Source organism: Dasypus novemcinctus, chromosome 21 (genome assembly GCF_030445035.2).
Source record: "Dasypus novemcinctus isolate mDasNov1 chromosome 21, mDasNov1.1.hap2, whole genome shotgun sequence".
NCBI classification, from domain to species: domain Eukaryota; kingdom Metazoa; phylum Chordata; class Mammalia; order Cingulata; family Dasypodidae; genus Dasypus; species Dasypus novemcinctus.
This window is the reverse complement of record NC_080693.1, coordinates 7,807,345-7,819,880: the sequence shown is the minus strand read 5'-3', so window position 1 is coordinate 7,819,880 and position 12,536 is coordinate 7,807,345. Positions and strand designations below refer to the sequence as shown.

At 41.0% G+C, this 12,536-nt stretch overlaps 1 long non-coding RNA gene across 2 annotated transcripts in view; it reads right to left on the bottom strand.

Moving 5' to 3' along the window:
• Window positions 1–12,536, bottom strand: part of LOC101415176 (uncharacterized) — a 102,202-nt gene that overhangs the window by 14,191 nt on the left and 75,475 nt on the right. The window contains exon 7 of one of the 2 annotated variants that reach the window (XR_011646722.1): window positions 517–673. The exons of the other annotated variant lie outside the window; for it this stretch is intronic. This is a non-coding gene — a long non-coding RNA (uncharacterized lncRNA). The remainder of the gene's footprint in view (window positions 1–516; window positions 674–12,536) is intronic. 2 annotated transcript variants of the gene reach the window in all.

The following is a 12,536-nucleotide window of genomic DNA, read 5'->3' as shown; positions in this document are numbered from 1 at the left end:
GTCCAGAATAGCCAAAAATGTCTTACAATGGACCAGTTTTTATTGATCTTTTTCTCCTGGTTGTTCCTCCCAAGAATATCCTTTTCCCATTATTGCAATGTTCCACCTCACTCAGTAATTCCTGGAAAAAGACCATGGCTTTAGGCATTTTGTGGAATTACCCCATAAGAAATTTATTTGACCAAGGTGCCAGATATAAGACATGATATGTAAACTTGCTTGATTATGTTGTGCTGAAAAAAAAACAAGTTCATAAAGGGAATGCAGAGCTAGTTATTGTATTAATGCAGGAGCAGCACCACGAGGTTTCTGCTCAAAAGTTTGAGTTGTGAGTGCAGCTTATATGTCTGCTTGAGAAAAAGGGAAGGTATGGGGGGAATGGGGAGAGATAATGGGACACGATTTATCCTTGCTATGTGCTGTCCATGCTTTCCTTGCTTCCTGTACATTACAAGGCTGTGGGGCTCTTTGAACAGGGTGTCCTTGGGGCCGTGTGGTAATCAGCAAGCAGGATACTGAAGTAAGATTGTGGCCCTCTGGTGAGGATCAGCAGGCCTTGCTGGTGTCAGCTTGACTTCTCCTCAGGCTAGGGCTGGGGATTTTATCAGTACTGCAAAGGATTGTGGGTATGCCAGCTCACTTCAGTTAACCTCCATTTCTTCTTTATAACTCCCTGGATAAAATGGAAGCTCAATAAATCAAGATGGTTAGTAAAATCATTAATCGTGCCAATTTCACAATTATAAATTTATAGCATTGCTTTAACACTACCTGGAATTTCATTAAACCATTCAAACTGAATTTCATAGGTACATGGACATTATTGGCAGCAAGAGGGAGCCAGGCTGGTTTGTAAGGGAATAAAACGGGTTGCCCCAGAAAACTCTTACTCAGGTTCTACCCTAGAGAGTATTTCCTATACTTGGGTTTGGTGAAAATTGCAATACAGTATATATATACTAAGATGCTTTACCCTCAAGCACTTGCCCCCCAAATCCACACTAGTCAAAACTCTCCAGTGCCACAAATGAGCTGTCCTAATAGTCCCTCTGACACTAAGACCCTAACATCACTGATCTGGGGATGAGTAGTAGATGTATGGAATATTACATAGAAATTAAAAGAAAAACAGGTGGCCATGTCTAAGAATTATCCCAATAAATTAAACAGAATACCCAGGGACTGGATGTCGTGCCTGAATCCCCTTGCTGTTTAGAGGCCAGGGTGTTAGAGGATGCATAGCCCTAGATTATTATGGACTCTGAAGAAGGGTCTGTGGCTTCACTAACCCATCCTGCTTCATGTGGGGAGACAGCACTGATCAAGTTCATCTTGGTCTGGATCAGCAGGGACCATGGTGCCATTCTACTGACTAAACAGAGAGCGCAAATCAAAGTTTTCAGCTGTTTAAATTTGATTTTCCTGGCTTTTCCCATCCTAAAGGGGCAGACTGGCTGTGACTAGGATTGGGAATCCCAGTTTCATTTTTTCCATCCCTGCCTCCCAAAATCCTAGTTTTATACTGGATTCTTGGTTGGTAGAATGCTTTACACTTCACTGGCTCCAAACTCAGGAATTACAAAATAAGTACAACCTTGATCATAATACAACAGGGAACCAAGGGATGCACAGTTGTATAAATGGACAGAGAGGTCCCCGTGGATCCTGTGGTTTTACTTTTTCACAGCAGAGAAGGACCATTGGCACAACGATCCAGAACAGTATGAGAAACCTTCCCTGCCAGAGACAATAGAGTTGTCATTTCAGAAGAAAGTGCCTTTCCCTACTGACCTGTGGCTGCATTGTCAAGAACTCAGGTGCCAGCTCTCTTACTTGGGTTCCACTGAGTTTGTTAATCCACTAGGCAGCAAAATATGAAGAAGGAAAACTAAGCCATCAAACCTCCTCTGATCCTCTCTTCATTCTACTTCCTGCCCTGCTGTTCCTCCTTCACAAACTGAAGTCCAGTTCCCATTCCTCATTTCCTCCTGTCTTTCCTGTACAAAATTCACCACTTTTACCCATAAATAAATCTTTTAACATTAATGAGCTCCCATAAATATATTCAATGAGTGTGTTTGCTTTTATATGGAACTAAGAAGAATTGGACCTTGACTTCCTTTGAGGAACTTTTTCCAGTAATTCTCTGACAGCTTAGTATTCAAGTAATTCTGATCACTTTTTCCCAAATTCTCCTAAAGGTACTTCTTAAATATATTTTTGAAACATCTCAGTAATCTGTTCTAAGCTTGTGACAGTTTGAAGCTTTTTTGTGAATCCCATAAAAGATTATGTTCTTGGAACTAATCCATTCCTGTGGGTGCAGGACCCTGTGATTGGACTGGATTCACCGGGGGGGGGGGGTGTCTTTGTTGTTGTTGTGTTAAGATTTATTTATTTATTTCCCCTTCCCTCCTCCCATAGTTGTCTGCTTTCTGTGTCCATTTGCCGTGTGTTCTTCTGTGTTTGCTTGTATTCTCATCAGCGCACTGGGAATCTGTGTCTCTTTTTTTGTTCCGTAATCTTGCTGCATTGACTTTCTGTGTGTGTGGCGCCACTTCTGGGCAGGTTGCACTTTTTTCACATGGGGCAGCTCTCCATGCAGGGTACACTCCTTGTGGGAGTAGGGCTCCCACTATGCAGGGGACACTCCTGTGTGGCACGCCACTCCTTGTGCGCATCAGTACTGTGCATGGGCCAGCTCGCCACATGGGTCAGGAGGCCCTGGGTTTGAACCCTGGACCTCCCATGTGGTAGGTGGATGCTCTATCTGTTGAGCCAAATCCACTTTCCACTGGGGGGTCTTTGACTGGAGTCCTTCAGTGAGGCTTAAACAGGGTGCATCTAGGCCCTCTTGGTGGAGTATTTTATAAATGGGAGAAACATGCAGAGGCACACAGAGAAAAACATCTTCCATTTACTGTCATGTGACAGAGGACTCCAGGATCTCCTAAGCCGAGAAAGCGAAATCACAAGAGTCTGAGAGAGAGGCTGAGGCTGGACTCGACTCAGTAGAGCAGCCCAGAGTGAAGAGCTGTATTCCAGCAGAGATGACCCATATGCCTGGTTGCCCCAGCTGAGCTGGGGAGAACCTGAGCCTGGAGGAGAAAGCAGAGTCCAGTGGCCTTTAGCCCTGACACGTGGCAGGAGTCCTGGATCTGCTAGCAGCTAACTTTTTGAGAGATGGCATCTCTGATGATTACTTGATCTGGACATTTTCACAGCACTGGAAATGTAAGATTTTACCTTAATAAATTCCCATTACAAATGCCAAACCATTTCTGGTATTTTTGCATTGGCACCCATTAGCAGACTAAAACAACACTTCCTATCTCCTCTTTTGATACACTTCACTGCTCTCTGGCCCATTTTTTTCTATTGATGACATTTCCATCACTTCCATCTCTACAACTATCATCTGGAGTTTATTTCTGAAATTTTATCTCTGTGTGACTGTATGTTATAAAAATACAAACTTAAAAATAAGAAACTCTCCTCCTTTGAACATAAGGGAAGAAACTACCTTCAGACTCCCATCTTAGTATTTACTTTAGAAAACCAACACTTGTAAGCAATGCCTCCTTCTTTGTCCTTTAGAAATGTATATAAAGCAAATTTCCCCACAACACAGGGTCTCCTCAAGGAAGGAAGCCATTTGAATAAAATGCAATCAAAATATCTCCCATTTTATGGTAAAGGAAGAGTATAAGTCCTGGAGGTAGTGGTGGGGACTGTTCCTGTCTCCAAATTGTGAACCTACCTCTCATCTGAAGATAAAGAGATACCTTGAGAATGTGTATGTAATGGGTTGTGTCTGCTTAGCTACACACAAACCATGAGGTTTCTTTCTGTTTCTGCAAACTCTTGTGGATTGCCTGCGATGCATCCTGTTCTGGTTTAATGCTTTATTCAATAAATGCTTTATTCAATTTATGTAATGCTTTATTCAATAATAAAAGTGTTTTTCTTTCTCTTCTACTTTTGTGGACAGTTTTCTGGGTTGAGAGATTATTTTATTTTTATTTCTTTTTCCCCAACAGTTACAGGCACCTAAATTAAAATATAACAATGAAAATGGAGGAGGGAGGGGGCAAGATGGCGGCTGAGTGAACTTCCCGGTTACTAGCTCCTGGGGGGAATTGGCCGGGCGGCGTCGGAGACTCTTTGGGACCGGGCTGTTTTGGGATTTTTCCTGGTCTGGAGGTGTCTGGACATCGATTTGGAGGGAAGGTAACAGAGAGGATCCGTCTGTGAAATATACACGGAGATCCCAGCTAGTGTGGAGGATTCCCTCCTTGGGTAGGCGGAGACGAGGCAGCTAGCACTGCGCCGAGCCCCAGCGGGTGGGCGGCGGGCGGGCAGCGGGCGGGGGAGCCAAGCCCGGCCGAGCCCACCCGAGCTGCGGCGGGCGGGGAAGCCGTGCCCGGCCGAGCCCAGCCAAGCCGCGGCGGGCGGGGTAGCTGAGCCCAGCCAAGCCCGGCTGCGGGGTTTCTGTTCTTTGTGTTTTTTTTTGTTTTGTTGTTTTTTTTAAATCCTCTCTTTCTTCTCCCCAGTATTCTTCTTTTTCTATTTTATCTTAACAATACAATAGGTCCTGCAGGAAACACCTCACATTTGCTGGGTTTCCTCATCCTCCACTGCCTCATTTCTCTGTGAATAGATTTAGCCTATATACACTATCCCCTTTCCCCTACAACTTGATATCCTCCACCATCTGCTATCTCTCCTATATTCCACCTCCCTTTCTTTGATCCACAAAGTGTCTAACTCTTAATTTCTAATACCTTTGTTTAGTTTTCCATCTGGTATTCATCCCTGAAACTATTACCTTTCTTTTCTCTTTCCCTCTCTCATGAAAACATTAGCTTCTTAGTACGTACCATATTCCTCCCATGTTCAGTCGTCTACCTCATTATAGGTACTTTCCTACTACTATAACTGTACACAATTTACATGATCTAACCTCCATCCTCCCAGAACTCATATTGTTGCTTTGTTAACATATATCACCAATACTACTTCACACTTTTTCCTTCCTTACTCAATTGCCTTATCCCAGCACCAATACTTTCCTTTAAAGTGAGCTTAACCAGCAATAAGAAATTGGAATAAGAAGAACAAAGTGACAAAGAGAAGATATAACAGTTACGCAAAAACAACAGCTAATTAATCTCCAAGACTAGACAAAGAAGCTAAGGAACTGATTAAACCCGTCAAGAAAAAATGTTGACAAGACAGCAACAAAAATCTACAAACCAAACAAGTAATCAGGAAAACATGGCTGAATCCAATCAAGAAACTAAAAATCAGGAAGGGGAGCAGGACTTCACACAAGCAATGAAAGATCTCAGAACATTTATCACTGACAAATTTGATGAAGTAATGAAAGAGGTTAACAACATGAAGACATCACTTGGAGGGGAAATTGCAGACATACGCAAAAAGATAACAGATATGATGGGAATGAACACCACTGTTCAAGAAATCAAAAATACACTTGCAGCAAATATCAGCAGACTAGAAGAAGCAGAGCAGAGAATTAGTGATGTGGAAGATAGTACATCAGAAATCAAACAGATAGTAGAAGGGGTCGATGAAAAGATAGAAAAAATCCAGCTAGGACTTAGGGACCTGAATGACAATGCAAAATGCTCAAACATACGTATTATAGGCATTCCAGAAGGAGAAGAGAAGGGAAAGGGGTCAGAAGGAGTGTTGCAGGAAATAATGAGTGAAAACTTCCCAAATCTACTGAAAGAGACAGATGTACATATCCAAGAAGCACAGCGCACTCCACTGGTCATAAACCCCAACAGGCCCACCCCAAGACATATACTTGTCAAATTATCCAATGCTCAAGACAAAGAAAAAATTCTAAAAGCAGCAAGAGAAAAGAAAACCATCACATACAAGGGAAACTCCATAAGATTAAGTGCTGATTTCTCTTCTGAAACGATGGAGGCAAGAAGGCAATGGTATGATATAGTCAAGGTACTAAAGGAAAAAAATTTCCAACCAAGAATACTCTATCCAGCTAAACTAGCATTCAAAAATGATGGAGAGTTCAAAATATTCACAGATAAACAGAAACTGAAAGAGTATATCAACAAGAAACCTCCACTTCAAGAAATTCTTAAGGGAGTTCGGCAGGAAGAAAGGAAAAAACAGGACAGTCAGAGATGGAGGAGAGTGTAAGAGTAACAAGAAAGACAAAAATAGAAGGGGAAAATAAAATAATACAAATAAAATATAACAAACACAAATCCAACCAAAATATGGCTACCATAAATAATTCTCTGAACGTAATAACACTGAATGTCAATGGATTAAACTCACCTATCAAAAGATTCAGACTGGGACACTGGATAAGGAAATATGACCCATCTATATCCTGCCTACAAGAGACACATCTTAGACCCAGAGACTCATGGAGATTGAAAGTGAATGGCTGGAAAACAATCATACAAGCAAACAACAACCAAAAAAAGGCAGGAGTAGCTATATTAATATCAGACAAAATAGACTTTAAATGCGAAACAATTGTGAGAGACAAAGAAGGATACTATATTTTAGTGAAAGGGACAATCTGTCAAGAAGATTGAACAATCATAAATATTTATGCTCCTAACAAGGGCGCCTCTAAATATGTGAGACAAACGCTGGATAAACAAAGTGAAAAAATAGATGCATTTACAATTATAGTGGGGGATTTTAATACACCACTATCAACTCTGGACAGAACATCTCAAAAGAGAATCACTAAAGAAACAAAACATTTGAACAGTATATTAGAAAAGCTGGATCTAATAGACATATATAGATCATTACACCCAAACACAGCAGGATATACATTTTACTCAAGCGCACATGGAACATTCTCCAAGATAGACCATATGCTAGGCCACAAAGAAAGGCTTAATGAATTCAGAAAGATCGAAATCATACAAAACAATATCTCTGACCACAGTGGAGTGAAGCTGGAAATTTGCAAGGGATGGAAGCCCTTGCTTCACACCACAATTTGGAAATTAAACAGCACACTCTTAGAAAAACAGTGGGTCAAAGAGGAAATCTCAAAAGAAATCAATGACTACCTTGAAACAAATGATAATGATAACACAACATACCAAAATTTATGGGATGCAGCAAAAGCAGTACTGAGAGGGAAATTTATAGCCATAAATTCACATATCAAAAAAGAAGAAAGAGCAAAAATTGGAGAACTGCACTTTTGACGGAATTAGAAAAACAACAACAAAGTAACCCAACAGGAAGAAGAAGGAAGGAAATAACAAAGATAAGAGCAGAACTAAATGAAATAGAAAATAAGAAAGCACTTGAAAAAATAAACAAGACCAAGAGCTGGTTCTTTGAGAAGATCAACAAAATTGACAAACCTTTAGCGAGAGTAACAAAGAAAAAAGGAGAAAAGATGCAAATACACAAAATAAGAAATGAGAAAGGTGATATCACCACTGACCCCACAGAAATAAAGACTATCATAAGAGGATACTTTGAAAAACTATATTCCAACAAAAATGACAATTTAGAGGAAATGGACAAATTCCTAGAAACACATAAGCAGCCCATACTGACGAAAGAAGAAATTGATGATCTTAACAAACCAATCACAAGCACAGAGATAGAATCAGTCATTAAAAATCTCCCAACTAAGAAGAGCCCAGGGCCAGACGGCTTCACAGGTGAATTCTACAAAACATTCCGGAAAGAACTAACACCAATTCTATTGAAACTATTCAAAAAAATCGAAACAGAAGGAACATTGCCGAACTCCTTTTATGATGCCAACATTATCCTAGTACCAAAGCCAAACAAAGACACCACAAGAAAGGAAAATTACAGACGAATTTCTCTAATGAACCTAGACGCAAAAATACTTAACAAAATACTTGCTAATCATATTCAACAACACATTAAATGAATTATACACCATGACCAAGTGGGATTTATTCCAGGTATGCAAGGATGGTTCAACATAAGAAAATCAATCAATGTGATACACCATATAAACAGATTGAAGGAAAAAAATTACATCATTATATCTATAGATGCAGAAAAGGCATTTGACAAAATACAGCACCCCTTCTTGATAAAAACACTCCAAAAGATCGGAATACAAGGAAACTTTTTGAACATGATAAAGAATATATATGAAAAACCTACAGCCAACATTGTTTACAATGGCGAAATCCTGAAATCCTTCCCTCTAAACTCGGGAACAAGACAAGGATGCCCATTGTCTCCGCTCCTATTTAACATTGTCTTGGAAGTACTTGCTCGAGCACTGAGGCAAGAACCAGATATAAAGGCATTCAAATTGGAAGGGAAGAAGTCAAAATTTCATTATTTGCAGATGACATGATCCTATACATAGAAAACCCTGAGAGATCTACAACAAAGCTTCTAGAACTCATAAATGAGTTCAGCAAAGTCGCAGGTTATAAGATCAATGCACAAAAATCAGTAGCATTTCTGTACACCAATAATGAGCAAGATCAGGAGGAAATCAAGAAACAAATACCATTCACAATAGTAAATAAAAAAATCAAATACTTAGGAATAAATTTAACTAAAGAGGTAAAAAACTTATACACCGAGAACTATACAAGACTGTTCAAGGAAATCAAAGAAGACCTAAATAAATGGAAGAATATTCCTTGTTCATGGATAGGAAGACTGAATATTATTAAGATGTCTATCCTACCAAAACTGATCTACACATTCAATGCAATTCCAATAAAAATCAACACAGCCTTCTTTAAGGAACTAGTAAAACTAACTATGAAATTTATTTGGAAAGGAAAGAGGCCCCGAATAGCCAAAGACATATTGAAAAAGAAAAACAAAATAGGAGGAATCACACTTCCTGACTTCAAAATATACTACAAAACTACAGTAGTGAAAACAGCATTGTATTGGCATAAGGAGAGACACACCGACCAATGGAATCGAATTGAAAGTTCAGATATGGAACCTTAAGAATATAGCCATATAATATTTGATAAAGCCACCAAACCCTCTCAACTGGGAGAGAATGGCCTATTCAACAAATGGTACCTGGAGAACTGGATAGCCATATGTAGAAGAATGAAAGAGGATTACCATCTCACACCTTATACAAAGATCAACTCAAGATGGATCAAAGACCTAAATATAAGAGCCAAGACCATAAAGATCTTGGAAAGCAGTGTAGGGAAACATCTACAGGACCTTGTAATAGGAAATGGCTTCATGAATATCACACCAAAAGCACGAGCAGCAAAAGAACAAATAGATAAATGGGACTTCCTCAAAATTAAAGCCTTCTGCACCTCAAAGGAGTTTGTCAAGAAAGTAAAAAGGGAACCCACACAATGGGAGAAAATATTTGGCAACCATATATCTGAAAGAGACTTATAACTTGCATATATAAAGAACTCATATATCTTGAAAACAAAAAGATAAACAACCCATTTAAAAAATGGGAAAAAGATTTAAACAGACACTTCTCCAAAGAAGAAATACAAATGGCTAAAAAGCACATAAAAAAATGCTCCAAATCCCTAGCTATCAGGGAAATGCAAATAAAAACTACAATGAGATACCATCTTACTCCCATAAGATTGGCAGCTATGAAAAAAACAGAAGAATACAAATGCTGGAGAGGATGTGAAGAAAGGGGAACACTCATCCACTGCTGGTGGGAATGCAGAAGGATCCAACCATTCTGGAGGACAGTTTGGCAGTTTCTCAAAAAACTAACCATAGATTTGCCATATGACCCAGCAATACCACTCCTGGGTATATACCCATCAGAACTGAAAATAAGGACACAAACCGATATATGTACACCAGTGTTCATAGCAGCATTGTTCACTATCGCCAAAAATTGGAATCAATCCAAATGTCCATCAACAGATGAATGGATCAATAAAATGTGGTATATACACACAATGGAATACTACTCAGCTGTAAGAACAAATACACTACAATCACACGTGATAACATGGATGAACCTTGAGAATCTTATGTTGAGTGAAGCAACCCAGGCATTGAAGGATAAATACTACATGACCTCAATGATATGAAATAGGCAAACTGCCTCAGAGAGCTAGAGTGTGGAAAAGAGGCTTACAGGAAATCGGGGGGTGGAGGAAGGATGTGAGTTAACGTCTGCAGGGGGGGAATCTGTGATGAGCTGGCGGTAAGTATGAGCACAAAGAAGGGACAAAATGGGGGCAAGGGGTTGCCTTTGGATGGGGCTTTGTGGGTTGGAGGGGGGCTGGGGATGGGCAGAGGGGTAATATTATCCAAAAAATGGGGGGAGGGAGGGGCAACATAGGAACATGGGAGAGTGTCAGGTGTTTGTTGAGAACAAAATGTTGAGAAACTCGTATCAAAGTATAAGTAGGAGGTTTACCTGTTTAAGGTGCTCAGGGGGTAAGGTCTGATGCGGGACGGACTCCAGGGGAATAGCTGAAAGCTCATTATGCCAAGGTGGGTAGTACCATTGGGAAGAGATCCAAGAAGTGAGAGTTGGGGGGAACCCACATCCTGGAGAAGACTAATGCCATCAAATAGAGAGAACTGTATCTCTCATGAGAAAGGATGGCTCCCAGGGCAACAGGGCAGTTGAGAAAGTCAGGCCCTGAATACTGCTGCAAGTATCTCTGGACATGGCTTCTTGGGAAATGGAGATTGGCTGGTGTTGTGGACCCCAAGGGGAGGGGAAAATGGATGTGGAATGGATGGAACCAAGGTAAATATGGGGGCAAGAGAGGAGTTTTGTGAGAGTACATGAGGATGAATAAAAAACATGTAATATTACACCAAAAACATATAGGGGATGACAGACTAATAATGTAAACCATTAGGCAAAACATAGGATAACTAAAAAACTTAGAAAACTGTACAACCTAATGTATGGACCACATAGTAAGTACAGCTGTCACCTTGTTTGAAAGCTATTGTCTCGAAATCTCTACATCAGTTTCAGGAAATATGATATGAATAAGTTAAAAGATTATCGCTGCGGAAGGGAAAAGGTTTTATGGTGGATCTGGGGAAGTACTGTATATTGTATATATGAATTTCGGTGATCTAAGACTCTTGTGAAGCTGACAATTTGTTGGGATTCACTTTACAGGAAGTTTTGGATCACAGAGTGACTCAACAATGGCAGTGGAGGAATACTGATATAGGATGTTATTGAGAGGATATATAGGGTTGACAGGGAGTTATACAGGGCATATACCCAGGGTATATAGTAATGCCTAGATATACTCATAGTGGAAACAATTAAAAACAACAGCTGAGGGGGTACTGGGCCCCTGGCCGGGGGGTCACTGTCGTGGACCCTGGAGGAGCAGTGGCAGTCCCCCAGGTGCAATGGCAAGAACCAGGAAGGAAGGAGGGCCCAACAGTGGGCTCCTGATACTAATGGCTATGCTTTTGAGCCTGTACACCTGCAATAAGAACAAGGCCTAGAGTAGCACTGTGCCTTGGAGTTTCCTCCTGACAGCCTTCATGTTACTCAAATGTGGCCACTCTCACAGCCAAATTCATCATGTAGATGCAGTGCATTCCCCCCAGCGAGGGACATGACACCCGGGGATGAGCCTCCCTGGCACCGAGGGACCACTACCACATACCAGCTGAAGATGCAACTAGAAAATGACCTTGAATTAAAGGTTCAATACGGATCAGCAGAATATCCCTGTCTACATATAATAACATGACTTCAAAATGCTGCTTGACCTAATGTAAGGGGGAAATGGAAAGGAGAAATGAGATTATAAGGCTATGAGTCTCTAAAAAAGAGTCTGGAGGTTGTCAGAAGGAATGCCCTTATGCACAACTGAGCAGAGTCTGAGAGACAGATAAAGTAGATACAACCCCAGGTATTGGTTCTTTTGAGGGATAAAGAGACCCACGGGTTCTATGGTCATGGCAGATGGGGTTCACTGCCATGGCAGAAGGCCCTTCTTTGGAGCCTGTGTTTCTGCGTGATGGAATTGGACTCAGAGGGGATCTCTTTTCACAAGACTTCCATGCTACTTTATTGGAATTGTAATAGGTGCTGGGGTTTAAGATATATGTAGGGGATTTGAATCTCTGGACTGATAATATGACACCCAGGCCCAGAGCCTCAACAGACTTCAGCTCCTACACTTTGATTTATTGGACTTTCCCCACTCAGCTAACATGGAGTTGAAGAAGGTCAACCACCACACCATGGAGCCTAGAGTGTCTACAACTGAAAGCAGGAGGAGTGCATCCAGTATCCATATGGAATCTAAGCCCCCACTTGACATAGATGTGCAATGGACACAACTAATCCAATGTCCACAGAGAAAATGTGGAATGAGTGTGGGAAGGGTAGCCATGGTGGCTGCTGGGTTTGGGGAATGGGAGGAAGAGATGAGATGTGGAGCCGGTTTTGGGACGTCGAGTTTTCCTGGGTGGTGTTTCACGGACAATTATGGGACATTGCAGATCCCCCCAGGGCCCACTGGATGGAACATGGGAGAGTGTGG